This window comes from Talpa occidentalis, unplaced genomic scaffold (assembly GCF_014898055.3).
Source record: "Talpa occidentalis isolate TD23 unplaced genomic scaffold, MPIMG_talOcc4v2.1 talOcc4.5, whole genome shotgun sequence".
Lineage (NCBI taxonomy): Eukaryota > Metazoa > Chordata > Mammalia > Eulipotyphla > Talpidae > Talpa > Talpa occidentalis.
This window is the reverse complement of record NW_023604861.1, coordinates 48,757,604-48,774,821: the sequence shown is the minus strand read 5'-3', so window position 1 is coordinate 48,774,821 and position 17,218 is coordinate 48,757,604. Positions and strand designations below refer to the sequence as shown.

The window sequence follows — 17,218 nt, the reverse complement described above, 5'->3', positions numbered from 1 at the left end:
ATTTATCCACATTGGTAAATGAAGGTCCAACCCACTATTAAAATGGCTATGTGGTAATCCATACATATACCATTTCATGCATGCAGATTTTGCCCACTGTCCTTGCAGTGAGGATTTGAGTCATTTAAGATGTTCCACTATTGCGGACAACACAAGATGGAATCGTGCTGTACATTTATCCTAACACATGCATCTCTAGGATTAGAAACTCTGCCCTGGGAGGAATGAGGGCTTTCAACGGCACCAAGATTCTGACCAATTGTTTTCCAGTTTTAATCTACAACAGATGAAAGTGCCCAGTGCTCCACATCCACATCAACCACGTGTCAGACTCCTTCAATCTGATGGGCATGAAATCACATCTCACTATGATTCTGTGTCTCCCAGATTACTCAAAGAGCTAACTAGGGCCTCCGTGGTGGTGCAAGGTGTTAAGCACAGCACTGTGAAGCTATCCACAGCTTCATGGCGCAGCAACCCTCTCCTGTCCTGCCTGCTGCTCCCCTCAGCAGCGTATTTCAGTCCATCCGCCTGTTCTGTTTCCCCCCTCTCTTTCTGGTGAATCCTCTCACCACCCCCACCCCAAACCCTGTACTTCTGGCCTGTAACCCAGCTCTTGTATGCATAAATAAATAAAACTTTTTTAAAAAAGAGCTAAACATCTTCTCATAAGCTTATTGGTGATATACATTTCCTCTGCATGCATTTTTGCCTGTGTTTTTGTTTCGTTGCCTGCGTTTCACTAATTGGTAGACATCCTTTTTGTTTTTTGGATACTAAGGCATTGTTGGCTACAAGCACTACAATTTCTCCTCTCAGTCTATGATCTGTCTTTTAAATTTGTTTATTTGTCTAGCAAAACTTTTACTATACTTTGTAATATAATCAATATATATCAGCCTTTCTTTTATGTTGTAATTATGAAATCCTTTATGACCTGAGGACCAGTATATCTGACTTCCTTGGGGCACAGAGTAATGGTTCAGTAAATACTTGCTGAATATATTAGTTCTAAGTTGTAGATCTTCTGAAAATTGCACAAATCTAATTTTTATCTTTTATAGTCTCCTTGCTCCTACGAACAAATCTTTATTACAAAATTAGATTTAAGCAAAAATATTAAATTTAACTAGTGAAGCCAAGCTGAAGCACGCCTTTCTTTACACACACGCACATATGCTATCAGCAAGAATAACTGATTATCTCTTCTCACAGAATAGATAGTTGAGAATTAGGATTTTTAAATGTAGCAGTATTTAGATTAGAAATCAGAAAGAAAAATATGTTGGCAGTGACTACAAGAATAAAACAGGGCACCAAGAAGAACCCATGTATTTAAACTTTGAATTGCACATCTATTTTCTGGTAGAACTGTAAGGAGAAAAGAAAAAAGTTTTGCAATCATCACATGCCATGGCACAATAAAATGTTAATGTTCGCGTTAATTGTCACCTTTAGCACCAAGACAGTTTCCAACACACAAGATTATCAGTGTCACCCTATTGCTTATTCCTTCATGAAGCCTAGATCTCTCTCTCTTCCCATCCTCTGCTACCCCTCATCCTAATAAAGTTCTTCACTTGACATTTGGTTTACTGAAATTGTCACCTAAGTAGTCTATTTCCAGTTTCTCTCCTATCCATTACACTTCAAACTAACCCTTCCAAAACCTTGCTATTAGGAAGTCTCACTTTTGCTCAGAATTCTCAGTGCATCTGCCCTGCATATTATATAAATATCCAGCAGCTATTGGTAATTGTCCTCTTGATGAGTATTTAAGTCATTTAAAAAGGTCCACAAGGGCCTCCCAGTGGTGCAGTGGTTGAGCCCTGGGTTGTGAAGCTGCCCACAGCCTCTGCAGTGCTGGTTTGATCCCCAGCCACCCGGCAAGGGTCCCACATGGCGCTCAGACCTCTCCTGCCGCCCGCTGCTCCCCTCAGCAGTGTACTTCATCAGTCTGCCTGTTCTGCTCCCTGCTCTGGCTCTGGTGAATTCTCTCACCCTCCTGCGCTTCTGACTGTACCCAGTGCTTGTATAAATAAATAAAATAAATCTTTATAAATAAATAAATAAATAAATAAATAAATAAAAAGGTCCACAATAATGAACAACCCATTAAAAACACAAATTTTCTAGCTTGGCATTTAAGGCCATCCTTACTCTGTCACCTGCTAGCATTTGTTATGTCCCGCCAGACTTTATGTAAATCCTCTGTTTCAGCTGGCTAATGTACTTAATACATTCTCAAGTCCCTGTCTCTGTTCCTTTCCCTCCTCACCATTGGAAGGATCAGCCCAAGACCCACTTGCTCCAAGGGTTCCTTGCTGACTGCTCTGTGATTATTCCCACTTCAGGTTCCTAAAACATTTACCATAAGTGCTTCGCAGTTGGTATCTATGTCGCTGAAATTTTGTCCTCTTTTCCCCAAGTAGATTAAAGTGACCTGTGGTCTCGAGATGTCTTAGAGTCTTAGGCAGAAGAGAGACCCCTGAAGCATCTAGTACAGTTCCTTATAAATTAAATATCATCCATCTGTGTCACCCAGTAACTGAGACTATGTTACATATTTGATAGTATATCTTACAAATGTTAGAAAACTCGCTGTTCTCCTGTAAGTTGGGCTATCCTTCCCAAATAAAAGCGACTCGTAAAATAGAAACAATTAGAAAGTGCAAATAGGCATTTTTTAAAATGAATAGTTTATAAAAGTCATCTAAAATCTCAGTTATTCCAATTCTTTTCAAATTAAATTATATTCATTACTGAAAAGTCACATATGTAGAACTCTCCACAAGAGTGGTTCCTATGTGCCTCAGACACCCTTTTATGGGGTAGGTGGGGGAGGTTTGATGAAAGAGTTGGAGAGGAGAGGCAGGCAGCACAGTTACACTCAGCTTGGCAAAGATCTGTATGCACAGACCGGACTGTCCGAGTTAGCACCTCACACATGGGCAGCCTTCACCCCACGGGGACAAGATCTGGGCCAAGAATAACCACCTACCACCCTCTATCTGTAATTTAGGGAAACTGCTGCTGCCTTTTATTGCTAGCCCTGTAAAAGTACTGCTTACTGCAAATGCTTGAGAAAATAGTGGAAAGGGGTAAGAAGAAATCACTTCTTCCAGAGGTCACCGCTAATACTGCTTGGAGACTTTCCCAAATATTACACATGTGCACACACACACCCCACCGTGTGGGCTCACACTGTACATGTAAGGTGAGAGGCTGTGTGGGTCAAGGTCACAGGGAGGCTGCTGGAGCTTGACTCTGGGTCTGAAACGTGGATGACTGTTCACTGACTCTGAAACCTGAACAAATTGCTGTCTGCACATATTCCTTTACCTGTAAAATTAGAATAAGAGTCCTAGCATCAGCCTCTTAGGGTAGCTGTGGGCTTAAAGGAGATGCTAAGTATAAAGTGTTCCTAGAAAAGTGAATGCACATAAAAAGAGCTATGTAACTACGAGTTACATGATTATACAGTACTCCATCTGACCTTCTAATATATAATTTTACCGTCACCATATTTTCAAAAACTCTTTGAAAATATTATTTTTTATAATTATGGGCTTCTAGGTCCTATCTTTCTCTATTTAACACCTTATCATGGCTATTTGTTTTAAGTATCCTTTGCAAACATTATTTTCTATTTCTATATAATTAAAATTCTATTTTTTAAATACACTACAATGTCATTTCCTCCAATTGTTGGACATTTAATTTGCTCACTATTTATCACTATTATAAATAATACTCTGGATGATGTGCTTAAAACTTTGGTCACATCGATGGAGGGAGATTTTCCAGGATATATTTTGAACACAATTTCTAGAATGAGAGAGTATAAGCACTGTATAACATTCATCGCTCCAAGCAGATATCCAGAAATACTTAAGTCAGTTCTATGTGAAAGTGGCTTCAAACTGTGTCCTTGATAGCATTTTAGAATTATCTCTTTTTCTTCTTTGCTTTTTGGGAACAGTAAAATTTTATTTTATTTCATTTTGATTTTGATTACTTGTGAGGTTAAGCTTTTATGGTTATATTGGTCATTTGTATTTATTCTTTGGTGACGACTCGATGTCTACATTATTTCTGTTTGCTTCATTGGTTTTTATAATTGAATTGTAAAGAAGTTTTTTCATATTAATTGATAAGTACTCCTTATATTAGGAATTTATTTTTTTCTCACGTTTTATTTATTCTGTGTCTTATGGCTTTCATTTACTCACTGATTCAGCACATAGTTATTGAGCACTTACTATATGCCAGACGCTGTTATTGGTGTTGGGGATTCAGTTGGATGCAAAGTCTACTAAACTCTCTTTGTAGGAGAGTTCCCATTTTATGGGAACTTGTAGTTGAAAGTGTCATTTCACTGGACAGAACCATCCAGTTCCTGGAGTGTTTGCTTTATAGTTTGACAAGTACCTATAATTACTTAAACATAATTAGCTTATTAATACCATCTTCCTTTTAAAAAACCACTGCACCCACATGAATATATAAGAGAGCCCTCAGAGCTCAGCTTGATAGAAAAAATTAGACTATTTTCAAATATGTATGACTGAAAGAACATCCTTAAATTTTCAGGTGGGACTTAAGGCATTAAAAGTATATTTAATGGTTATTTCCTTCTTTTACTTCCATTCACCCATACTGGTGCATATAAAAACTTACAAACACTTTCACTTTCCACCATCTGGGATTGGAAAAATGGGGGGATAGAATGGAGGCTGATAAGAATAGAAATACTTGGGATCCTATCTTAGTTAGTTTGGGCAGCTATAACAAAGTAACTATAGACTGGGAGACTTATAAACAACATACACTTATTTCTCACAGTTCTGGAGACAGGAAGTCCAAGATCAGAATGCTGGCATAGTCAGATTTTGATGAGAGCCCTCTTCTGGGTTAGATTACAGAACTCACATTGCATCCTTACGAGGTGAAAGGAGACAGAGCTGGCTCTCTGGCCTTTACTTTTTTGTGTTTGTAGAAGACCTGGGGTGTAGGCCAGAGGTACAGGGTGAGAGGATTCACCAGAGGCAGACTAGAGAACAGAGTGGGGAGCAGAACAGGCAGATTTGCTGAAATGCACTGCTAAGGGGAGCAGCCATATGTGGATTAGTTCCCTGGCCAGGATTGACTTTAAGGTTTATCAGTGATAACACTGAGACTTAATCCCTAGGCCACCAGGGAGGCCCCTGGCCTTTTCTTAAAAGGGCACAAGTCCCTTTCATGAGAGCCCCACCCTCATTAGATAATTGGCCTAATTATCTCCCCAAGTCCCAATATCCAAATGCCATCACACTGGGGATTAGATTTCAACATTGAACTTAGGGCAGACACACTTAGTCTACAGCATGTCCTGTGAGCAAAGGGAATTTTACAGAATGGCTAATGTGACAACACCAACTTCACAAGTGATTTCTTTCCCTCTGTCAAATGGGAAAATTAAAACAATTTAGTAATGTTGACTTAAATAAATTAAACCAAGCAAAAGTTAGTGAGTTTATTACAGAATCAAGGCTGAGCACTGGAGCTGGGAACACCCTCCAGATGCTCTGAGAAAGCTGACCGAATTCCTAACCTCACAATGAGAATTTTATACAGTCTGCAAGGAAAACATTTTACATTTTCCAGGATTTTTACGGAAAAAGTCTGGGCAGATGTCCAATCAACGTATCTATTTGATGTCATTGAGGAAAACAAGAAGGGTTGTTACCTTTTTGTGTTTTTTTACCCTATCTTTTTAAATCCTTATCTTCTGGGAACTGGGAGTTTTAGCAATACCATAAACTTTGAAGCCTGTCTTTCTTTGAGGCTACTGATTTGTTCAGAGACAACTTTTTTGTTGTTGTTGACCCAGTTTCTTTGCAAAACTGTCCAAAACATTCCCCTGCGCCTTTCCTTTTTACCTTGTGCCCTTAGTTGATATCAAGGAGAGAAGTGCACTTTTCCTTGCTGATTTTAGTTGGCAGTAACAAGTTGGCTGTCCTTTATTCAAGGGAAAATAATCCATGAGTTGGGGGAACACAGCACCTCATAAGCAGTGGACACTACTCCTGAGGGCTTCTGGGCAAGAGCAAGTATTATAGGGTGTTAGGCAATATGGAAACTGGGCGTGACTGGTTAGGTCAGGGATTTCCTTGTAAGCCTAGCAGGTCCTATTTTCTAGGGTAAGTTATACTGACTAATCTGAGTTGGAGGATGGTAACTGGCTTACGTTAGATGTAGATTTGTGATGTGGGCTTAGACTTGTTATGTTGGGTTAGATTTGTGATGTGGGTCAAGACTCTGGGGCAGTCTCCATTTTGTGGGTCCTGATATACAAATTATCACCTGAGTTGAAACACAAGAGAGCCATGGGCCCTGCAATAGGAGCAAAATTTCTCTACAACCTGGGTACACTTGTGACTCCAAGACCAGATGAGTGACCATCCTCCAAAGTCTTATCACTTGGAAACAACTCCAGAGAAGGAGGCAGAGGCAATCCTGACTTGACTGGTCTGACTTGATTTGTGTTTTTTGAAGCAGAAGGATAGGAAATCAAAATAGAAATTTAAAGGAGTTATTTAAAAAATAAAATTCTATTTCTTATACATCTGAAAGTTTTTTTTTTTTAAGGAATCAACTAAAAAGGGAAGAAGAGAGGAAGGAAGAATGAAAGGAAGGGTAGAGGAAGGAAATAATAAGTGAATTTATACATATATCTAAACACAGATTATATAACTGAAGCTAATATATGTCAATTACATCTAAAAATTTTTTTAAGAAAATAATATTGGTGAAGATATGGAAAAAACAAAATCCTTTTGTACACTGTTGGTAGTAATATTAAATGGTGGTACAACCACTATAGGAAAATGGTATGGTCGGTGAAAAAATTAAAAATAGAATGACCATATGATTCATGAATTTTACTTCTGAGTATATGCCCAAAAGAATTGGAAGCAGAGTGTCGAAGAGATACCTGTACACCCATATTCCCTGCATCATTCTTCATAACAGCCAAAAGATGAGAGCAGTCCAAGTGCCATCAACAGAAGACAGGGTAAAGGAAATATGGTGTATACATTCAATGGACTCTATGACTCTGTTTTAGAAAGAAATGGAATTCTGGCTCATGCTACAACATAGATGAATGGTGCCAACGTTATGTTAAGTGAAACAAGATAGTCACAAAAGGACAAATACTGTATGATTCCACTTAGATGAAGTATCAAAAACAAACAAATTTAGAAGACAAAGTGGAATGGTAGTTGCTAGGAACTGGGGCAAGAAGGGAGTGAGGAGTTAGTCTTTTATGGGTGTATAACCCAACTCAGTGAGTCTGTTCTTTTGGTGCATGACTGGGATAAAAGACACTGCCAAAACAGAGTGCACAGAGGACAAGTGTTTATTTTCTTGTGACCAGAAAAGGAGGCAGCGAAACTAGCACTTCCAAAGAAAGTGTCTTGTAGAGGGACAGCGTGGTGAAGTGATACAGCATTGTTTAGTGTGGGAGGGGGTCTTGAGGAACCTCTTTGTTCCAGGTGTTGGGGCACCTTCCCATCTTTACTCCTAGCAACCAGAAACTTGTCAATCATTCTTTTTCTACATCAAAGGATGGGGAAGGACACACCTTCGGAACATGAAAGTTTGTCATATACAAGATTCTTATGTAATATCGGTTTTATTTAAGGGCTAGAAACTGTACAAGGTGACCTATGCCTGGAGACCAGAGCTAGTGGGAAAATTCCTTGACTCTTACTAATCCCGTGCTCACATGCACAGAGTTTCAGTTTAGGAACATGAAAACGTTCTGGAAGATGGATACTGCTGAAGGTTACACTGCAATGTGAATGTACTTAACATCACTGAACTGTGCGCTTAAAATTTTTAAATGGTGAGATGTGGAACTAGTCGGGAGGGAGTGGAGGGAGAAGGAAGAGGGGAGCACAGGAGCGTCTCTCACAACACAAACAGAACATGGAACACAGGAGATTGGATTTACTTGTGGAGTTAGAGTGAATTCCCCATTCTGTCAGTGAGGGGGGAAGGGGAGCGGGTCCCAAATAAGCTCTAGTGACTGGACTATCCAGAAGAAAACCAAGTTAGGAATTGTTTTCCTCATCCTTCTAAGGATATGGCACAAGGCTAAGAAGGTCTTACCGCCCTCCTTCACAGATACGGAAGCCTCTTTTCCAAGGGTAAATTCAGAAGTCAAGGAAAGAAGGAAGCCTTCTGGGGCCCTGTCAAATCAAAGGTGACTCTTTATTGTCACCTCTTCATAAAGCCCCTTCTGAGACCCCCTAGATCTCGAAGCAAGCCATGCTCCACCAAAACTGGAGGTGAAAACAGTTGACTTTTTTTTTTATGCACTAAGCACTGATTTATTTATCTCTAGCAAACAATTGTAATCATGATATTACAATTTTATGATGGGATGGTGAGAAAAGAAAACATTGTGCAGGGGGAGGAAGACACACACACAGGGGGAGGAAGACACACACACACACACACAAGACACACACACAGGGGGAGGAAGACACACACACACACACACACACACACGTTGAGAAAAAGCCCTAAAGTTCAGGGCACCCTGTTCTTCTCACAGTATGGAAGGAATTTTACGCCGGGGCTGTCTGCGCGACCGCGCCAGCCGCCCAAGACCTCGGCGTCCGACCACACGCTGCCGCCGCCATGGTCAGGGCCCCGCAGGCGGCGCACGCGCGAGGCCGACTGAGGAAACCTGCCCGCGCTGACGCGGAAAGCGCCCCCCACCCCTCCCGGCCGCCGCGCTCCTGAGGGCGCCGAGGCGGTTGCGCTTCAGCTTTGTCCGCGGCGGAGCCCCGCGACTCCGCCCGAACGTCCGCCCGCCGGCCCCGCCCAGTGGGCCCGCGGCCGGGGCTGCTCCCCTCGGGCGCCCGCGCAGGCTCTGCCCGCAGCCAGCCCCGCCCGCGGCCGCCTCCGCGCGCTCCTCTGCGGCGCTGGCGCGGCAATGCCCGGGGCGTGGAGAGTCCGCGCTGCCGCCGCGGCGAAAATCTGTACATACCACGCGGCGCACGAAGCAGCCCGGTCTCTGTGGCGCAATCGGTTAGCGCGTTCGGCTGTTAACCGAAAGGTTGGTGGTTCGAGCCCACCCAGGGACGTCGGCACATTGTTTTTAAAGTGGCAGCTAGAGGTTTTTAATGGAATTGTATTCTGACGCCGCCGTGTTTCTAGGAGAGAGGCGGACTGTGTCCTCATAGTGTCTGCAACGTGACGAGGCTGGAACCAAGCGTGACGCCGCTCCTGGAATGGCAGCCTGTTCCTTGGCAATTACATTCCTTACCATATTACCCGGGGAAACAAGCACATTTGCTGCAGGAGACCTGCCCAACAATGTTTGCCAACCCGAATTAACGTGCTGGCTAAAAACAAAACAAAAAAGTTGCTCACTGACAGGTGGATGAATAAATATAATTGATTTCTCTCAGAAAATCCCTATATCACCAAAAGCAAATGCAGTTATTCTGTATTACCTTATCCATTGCCAAAAGTATTTGAGGAGCCCTACAGATGAAAGCGTGCAAGAAAAAGCGTGCTACTAAAAGTTAGTAAAAGCACGATCACCCTCAGAAATCATATGCTAAATTAAGCTCTGTTGCAGTTTTTGAATCGAGGCAAATGTATTAACTTTTACTTAAGGTTGCTGTCAGCATTTTCCCGGAAATTAAACTCAAGCAGAAATTGCTTGTTCCTTGTGAGTTCCTGTTAAAAGGTCTTGAGTGACATTTTCAATTCTGGTCTCACAGTTGTTTTGCAAGCAGATGATTCACTTAAGAATGTCTATAAGACAGAGGATCACAAAATAACAGGATGATATAATTTATTTCTCCCAAGATTGAGGTCCCACCAGTAATTGCTTTGTCCCTGGGATCTACCCATCATGGATAGATTTAGAGACCTATGAGAAAGTATAGTTAACAGACTGTTTCTTAGGGAATGCCTTGGTAAGTGCTGATTGGTAATTATTTATCAGATAACTTGGTAATAACATATTCTCTGTTTAGGAATCCTAAAGGAGCCACAATATTGTGCTTAAGGTGAAATTTCAGGGAAAATAATAGGATCTCTCTGAAGGCCATCAAAATTCTCAACTTTCCACCTACACTTAAGGGTACCCTAGAGTGGTAATAAGAAAATGGTGAGGGGGGTATAAGGTCACAAAATCGTTTTATACACTTTCTGGTCTACCTTTCAAGATGAAGATGGTGTAATTTTGGTAATTTGCTATTATCAAAGTTATGAGCATTTAGAAAATGTCTTTCCACTCTGAAACCGAGTATATTTACATTAGGTTATAAGTTCCTGGGGGCAGAGACCGTTTTCTGTCGCTAGTGATCATTTTAGGTTCCAGTGGATTTCCTTCAGGATAGAGTTCAGATTCTTGAGTTTAGCACACAAAGATTTTCATGATCCACAGCCTTGTCTTCTACCATGTCCCTTTGTAAAACTTTCTTGTAGTTATAAGTACATATCAGGAGTTCCTTGAATGGTTCCTGCTGCCTTACTTTCACCCCCTCTCTCCCCCACCCAGATGCCTTTCACTTGCCCCTGATGTGCTCTTGCTCACCTCTGCCCTGCTTACCTGGGTGACATCTCCTGAGGTGTTACCTTCTCAGGGACACTTCCCCAAACATTGCCTCATCCGACTTAGACACCCCTTCTCCATGCTTTCATCACACCACCTTGATGTCGCTTACCCTGGAAAATGAACTTTTGCGAGCAAGGACCATGTCTTCATTCACTCTCCGTGCTCATCTAGCACAGACCTGTCACACAGCCCACACTCAGGACAGAAGCAATCCCTGCCTCCTCAGATACGTGCTTAGTAGACACAGACCATCACATAAAAATGCATATGATAAAGTGTCATGCCACATGAGTGGCATGTGTGGGAGAGAGTCAACATGGATAGGCTGGAGTGTGTCTTCATGGAAAATGTGAAACAACTTTGAAAGATCTGGATTGGTCAAAGATGGGAAAGGGGTATTTTAAGGTTGGGGAAGTTTTTGGGTGGGTGGTGAGATAACCAGTACATCTCATTATATACAGTATATCCCAGGATAAGGGACATGTGTATAATTTAATTAGGGTGCAGTAGAATGTTCTTTACTTGTAGAAGGGCATGGAAAATCAAGGAATGAGGCTAGACAACCCTGTAAAGTAAAGGAGTATTAAAAAGGTTTCTGTTTCTGAACATAATGAAATTTATTTTAGGTGGTTGGTCTGGTTGTAGGGGAGATAGGAGATCAGAAAATAGTTAAAAGGCAATTGCATTTCAAAGGAGAGGTGATAAGGCTCCTGTGGAAAGGAGATATAGAAAAAAAGACATGGATGCAATTCAAGGGAAGACTGAACAAGACTTAGGGGTTGAAAGAAAAGGGAAATGCCAGGGTGATGCTCACCTTTAGAACCCAGGTGACTCAGAAAATGTCGGCACTTAACATTATGAATGTGGAAGGTTCTTAAACATGGAAATACCAAAAATTATATAGTACACACTCTATAGTTTACCTTACTTGTGGATGATTTTCCACTGTCGAATTCATCTAGATCCTAGTCCCAGAAATAATCTTCATTTTTTTAAAGCTAAACTTTAAGTTAAACTTCTTTTATTTAAGATAAACTTCTCAGGAGACTACTTAGGAGTCCATGGAACCCTGTGGAAAATCAGGAGGAAAACTTTCTCTCCTTTTATTCTTGCTTTTTTGACTGGTCTAAAAATTGCATAAGACAGGTAAACAGGAGAAAAATAAAGTTAGTATCATACATAGGAGAACCCCATAAAGACATAGAGTTCTCAGACAGACGATTAGGTTTTTTTTTTTAAGATTTATTTTATTTATACAAGAGCTAGGTACAGGCCAGATGGGCAAGAGGGTGAGAGGATTCACCAGAGACAGAACGGGGAACAGAGCAGGCAGACTGATGAAACACACTGCTGAGGGGAGCAGCGGGCGAGACAGGAGAGGTCTGCCTGCGCCATGTGGGATTCTCGCTGGCCGGCCGGTATCGAACCCACACTGCAGAGGCTGTGAATAGCTTCACAGTGCGGCACTCAACTGCCTGCACCACCAAGAAGGCCCAGACAATTAGGATTTTTATATAATCCTGAGTTAAGGAGTAGCTAGGGGTCTGAGGCTTCAAAAGTGAAGAAGGCAATTCAGAGGAAGAGAAGAGCAAATGTTTGGTAAACAAAAGTTTGCCATGACATGTAGAGACAAAGGAACACAGAGAGGACTTTGAACAAACAGGCTTTGCTAAATTCCCCCCAGTACACCATAGTTAACTCTTACACTTTGTTGTTATCTCCAGTGACCGCTCACTTGCGGGCACAGGTCTTCTATCTCAATTACCATAGGCAGTTAAGGGAGAGATTAAGAGAAGCCTTCCTGAGTCAGGTGGGTCCAAATTGCCTTCAGCTCAAAACAATCCACTTGCTAAAGTTGCAAATTTGGGAGGTAAAATATTCTGTTTCCCGCACGGAAGCTAAGGACTTTCTTTCCGGTATATAGCCACAGGAAAAAAAAAAAATGGTTTATAATCTCCAAGGGAGTCACAGACCCTCTGGAGCAGTTCTTGGCCTCCAGATTTTGAAGGCCTGGCTTTGAATTTTATTTATTCAAGTTGTATACTAATAACTGGTAAAGTTCATAAAGCATGTCAAATCCAAAGTGCTTAGGTATGGAAAAAATTACTAAAGATTTTAAGGTAACACATAGACTAGTTCACTACCATTGATAAGTCAAAAAGAAACCATTTTTTCCCTAAGATATTAAATAGATATATAAAATTAATAATAAAGGTCTTGAGAACTGCCTTGAGAAGTCAGCACTTCGTACTTTACTATTACAGTCTAGAAGGACTGAATGAGAAGGGCTATGATGTACTGACCCTTTCAGGGTCACTCTGTGGGTCCCATCTACACCCCTTTGTAGGAAGTCAGTCTTTTCATTACTTTTTTTTAATATTTATTTATTTATTTATTTATACAAGCATTGGGTACAGTCAGAAGCACAGGAGGGTAGGGTGAGAGGATTCAACAGAGACAGAGCAGGGAACAGAACAGGCAGACTGGTGAAATACACTGCTGAGGGGAGCAGCGGACGCGACAGGAGAGGTCTGCGCACCATGTGGGACCCTTGCCCTCCAGCCGGGATGGAACCAGCGCTGCAGAGGCTGCGGGCAGCTTTGCAGCCCACGCTCAACCGCTGCGCCACCAGGGAGGCCCACTTTTTTTTTTTTTTTAAGAAAAAACAAAACAACAAAAAGTATTTTCTGTCAAAGATGACTCAAACTAGTTATTCCAAGACAAGTAAATCAAATCCTCACTTTATTTTTATTTTTAATTTTTTTTTAAGATTTTTACTTATTTACGCGTAGAAGAGTTGAGGTGTAAGCCAGAGATGCAGGGGGTGAGAGAATTCACCAGAGTCACCAGAGACAGAGTGGGGAGCAGAGCAGACTTACTGAAATACACTGCTGAGGGGAGCAGCAGGCAGAGAGGAGAGGTCTGCTGTGCCATGTGGGTTAGTGTCCTGGCTGTGGATCGCTACAGTGGTGATAGCATTGAGACTTAACCCCTAGGCCACCAGGGAGGCCCTAAAATCCACACTTTAAAATGAGATTCTCAGCTAAGTAAACTGAGTAGTAAACTGAGTAGATATGTCTGCGTGAGCATGACAGTTTATTCATACTTAATTGAATAAATATCAATATAGTCACTTGTACTAGAGTTTAGGCTAGCCTGATAATTCAAATTCACTATACTACATAGGTAAAAATCTGCAATGGATAGGACCCGATACGGAACTGAAGTCCTAAATGAGGATTTCTCTATTAACTACCAAACACAAGGATTCTTTAAATAACCACAAATTCTATGGCCGGGGACAGCAGTTTACAACTGCAAATATTTTACAACCCTGCTGCATAGGGTTGGTTTGTGCTGCCTTAGGGCAGGGACTGGAGCATTCCTCAGGTGAGTTATGGAGACATGTGAACCTTATCAGCATAATTAGGTAAGCCCTGCCTCCAAACCCAGTGGGAAAGCCTAATAAAGAGAAGCCTGACAAGGATGAAGCAATTAAGTCCCCGCAATAACTAAACAAATGCTTTTTTTTATTATTCTTTTGGGAGATTTGGGGAAACATTTTTTTAAAGATTTATTTATTTATACAAGAACCGGGGTACAGGCCAGATGTGCAGAACGGGAGGGTGAGAGGTGAATACCAGAGACAGAGCGGGGAGCAGAACAGGCAGACTGACCGAAATACACTGCTGAGAGAAGCAGCGGGCAAGACAGAAGAGGTCTGTCGTGCCATGTGGGTATCTCCGCGGCTGGTGGGGATCGAACCGGCACTGTAGAGGCTGCAGACAGCTTCACAGCGCTGCGCTCAACTGCCTGCACCACAAGGGAGGCCCCACAAATGCATTTTCATTTGAGATTTCTTGAAGTGTTGCACAGGAACTCCTTGTCTCCTGATGACCGCTTGCTTCGGTAGTTATATTTACTCTCCTGATTATTTTAATATTCTCTGGTACCACATTTATTGCCACTTTAGCTCTTCTGCTACCTTATAGAATAAACACCTTTTATTTCATGGATCTGCTTTACTTAGAAGCAACCCCATGAGCCTTTCAGCCTCCTCTGTGGCTGCCTAAGGGGAGGCAGATACAGAGCTCCTGGCAGTGAAAACAAAGAGGGCCAGAAAAAGCCTCACATAAACTCAGAGAGCAGGCAACATCTGCCAAGCGACGGGGGTAGCACATTACCTGTGTCAGGGTTGCCCAGAAAAGGAATCACCTCTAGAAACTGTCAAGAATGAAGACATTTGTTAATGACACTCGCTTCTTCGGGATGCTTTTTCTCACCAGATTGATTCCACACTCATCCTCTTCCTCCCTTGCTATAACACATACTGAGAATGTCTTCTGTTCCCCAGACTCTAAATTGGGAGAAGCCAGCGAGTTTTGTGTTGTTTTTGTTCCCAGCAAAAGAAAAAAAAATGTGTTTTGCACTTTTCATACTTCTTCTGACTTGCAGAGTGTACTCTTGTGATAATGCTAACTGGAAGGAAAAAACAAGTAACTTTCCTCTCAGTCTCTCTTTCTTATGGAAAATTGGTATTGCACCTTTTAATTGACATTCTATAAATGATCACTAAATTTGCCCCCCTATAATCTCAACATATTAAAGGTATTGGACATTTGCTAATAAATTTAACATGAAAGACACATAAATGGTATATTCTGAATGGTCAAAGAACTGTGAGATTATTCAATAAATGGTATTCCAGCAAATTTGATAAACAGTATTAGTGAAAAATTTACTATTCGGGGGATAAAGAAACTTCAGTGCAATACATAAAAATACATTCCTAAAGAATTGAAGACTTTTTTTTTTGTCATAACCAAAAAAAAAAAAAAAGAGGGGGGAAGAAAAAAATCATTTCTTTCATACATATACAAGATATATGTAAATATATATTTGGGGGGAAATGAAAATGACTTACTAAAATACAGTACCAAGGGCCTCCCCTGGTGGCGCAGCGGTTGAGCGCTGCCCGCAGCCTCTGCAGCGCCAGTTCGTTCCCCGGCCGCCGGCGAGCGTCCCACCAAAAAATAAAAAATAAAAATAAAATAAAATATAGTACCAAAAGGAAAAACTGTAAAATAATATGTAATTTTTGGGAAACCATTAAAAATTATGGTCAATTGAAAAACAAAACTGACTCATGACAAAGTTTAATACCCTTATATTTAAAGGATAGACATATTGTAACAGGGTGGTCCCCAGGAAAGGGGGAGGTTCCCTGCCCCACCCAAGGAAGGGTGGAGCTGAGCAGGAAGAGAAGAAGCTGCAAGAAGAGACTGAGGAAGGAAGGAAGCAGGATGGAGCCAGGAGACCTGGAGGAGGCGCATGGAGCCTAGAGACACGTGAAGAAACTGTGCTTGTCTTTTGGTCGTGGACTGGGTGACACAGACGTGGGTGAGACCCGTGGGGAGGTGACAATGGCAGCTTTTATCTTGATGTTGATTTTGCTCTTTTCCTTCCGGGCTTGTCCGGTTGTTTGTGACCCTTTTCTGTGGGTCCCCACTGGAAGATGCTTTAGACTTGTGGCAGGCTTTGGGGCCTTGCTCTGCGCCATTCCCATATGGATGGACTTTTACCCACGAGGGGACGGGTAACTTTGGGTGCTTGATTTAGAAACTAGATTATTTGCCTCACCTGTATTGTTTCCTAGTTTTATTAAAGTTCCTTCCCATTAAAGTCTCATATGTTTTGTGTTGATGCGGCGGATGGCAGAACCCATTTAGAATAGGCAGGTTTGCGGGGTTTGGGCTGCCCCTCTCTCTGTCCTATAACAATATTATGACTCCAATTCAACCAGCACAGGACTAAAGGCAGCCCAAAGAGTTCCTCATGCTCCTCCTTCAGCTACCTTGCTCCCAAACTCCATATTCAGAAAATACGGAGTTTCAAAATGCCCAAGAAGCCAATCCCAAGAGGGGTGCTATAATTACAACTCATCTTCCCAATGCCTATCCCAAAGAGATCCCATCATAACCTGTTGTCTGTCACCTTATGAACTCTGAGCCTCCAAGGACATTAAACTCTAGGTCTGACTTCTCCCATCTCCCACTCCTATCCAAGTGCCCTCTTAATCATGTGGTCTGTGATCGACAGGCCTTTCCCTGTCCTCAAATTTTGTAGTCTCTTCCCTGCCCTTGTGCAAAATGAAATCTGAATGTCCCCTAAAGAAACAACTTCCCCTCCAGCTCCAATCAAATGGTGGCTGTTTTCTCTTCCTGGATCTTTGGTGTCACTTCAACCACTGTTTCATCTTCCTTATAACAAACCCTCTGGTGCTTTCAACACACAAAATGACTGAACTGCTCATACCACTCCTTGTGCTGCTAGCTGCCATTTTCAAGGTATCCTGCTCTTCCATGAGGATTTTAGCTCCTGGCTTACTATTTACTTTCAGGCCTCTTGCTGCCACTTAGATGACTTTGCCTTCCAGAAAGATATTCACATACCATACTGACCCCCTCATTTCCTCACTTCCCTTCCCTCCTTACTTTTCATGTACTTGGCACCCAACCACACTCATGCACTTTTCATGTCATACTGAAGACCTTGTCATCACCAATAACTGTACTCTCCCAAAGCTTAATT

The 17,218-nt window shown here is 41.9% G+C and overlaps 1 protein-coding gene and 1 non-coding gene across 2 annotated transcripts in view; one reads left to right on the top strand and one right to left on the bottom strand.

The window, feature by feature from the left end:
• ALOX5AP (arachidonate 5-lipoxygenase activating protein) overlaps positions 1-9,212 on the bottom strand; it is a 78,078-nt gene extending 68,866 nt beyond the window's left edge. The window contains exon 1 of the mRNA XM_037528696.2: positions 9,044-9,212. The gene's annotated coding sequence lies outside the window, so the exon portion shown is untranslated. The remainder of the gene's footprint in view (positions 1-9,043) is intronic.
• On the top strand, positions 9,067-9,140 carry TRNAN-GUU (transfer RNA asparagine (anticodon GUU)). The gene has a single exon. It is a non-coding gene; the product is annotated as a tRNA-Asn (tRNA).
• Positions 9,213-17,218: the final 8,006 nt, after the last annotated feature.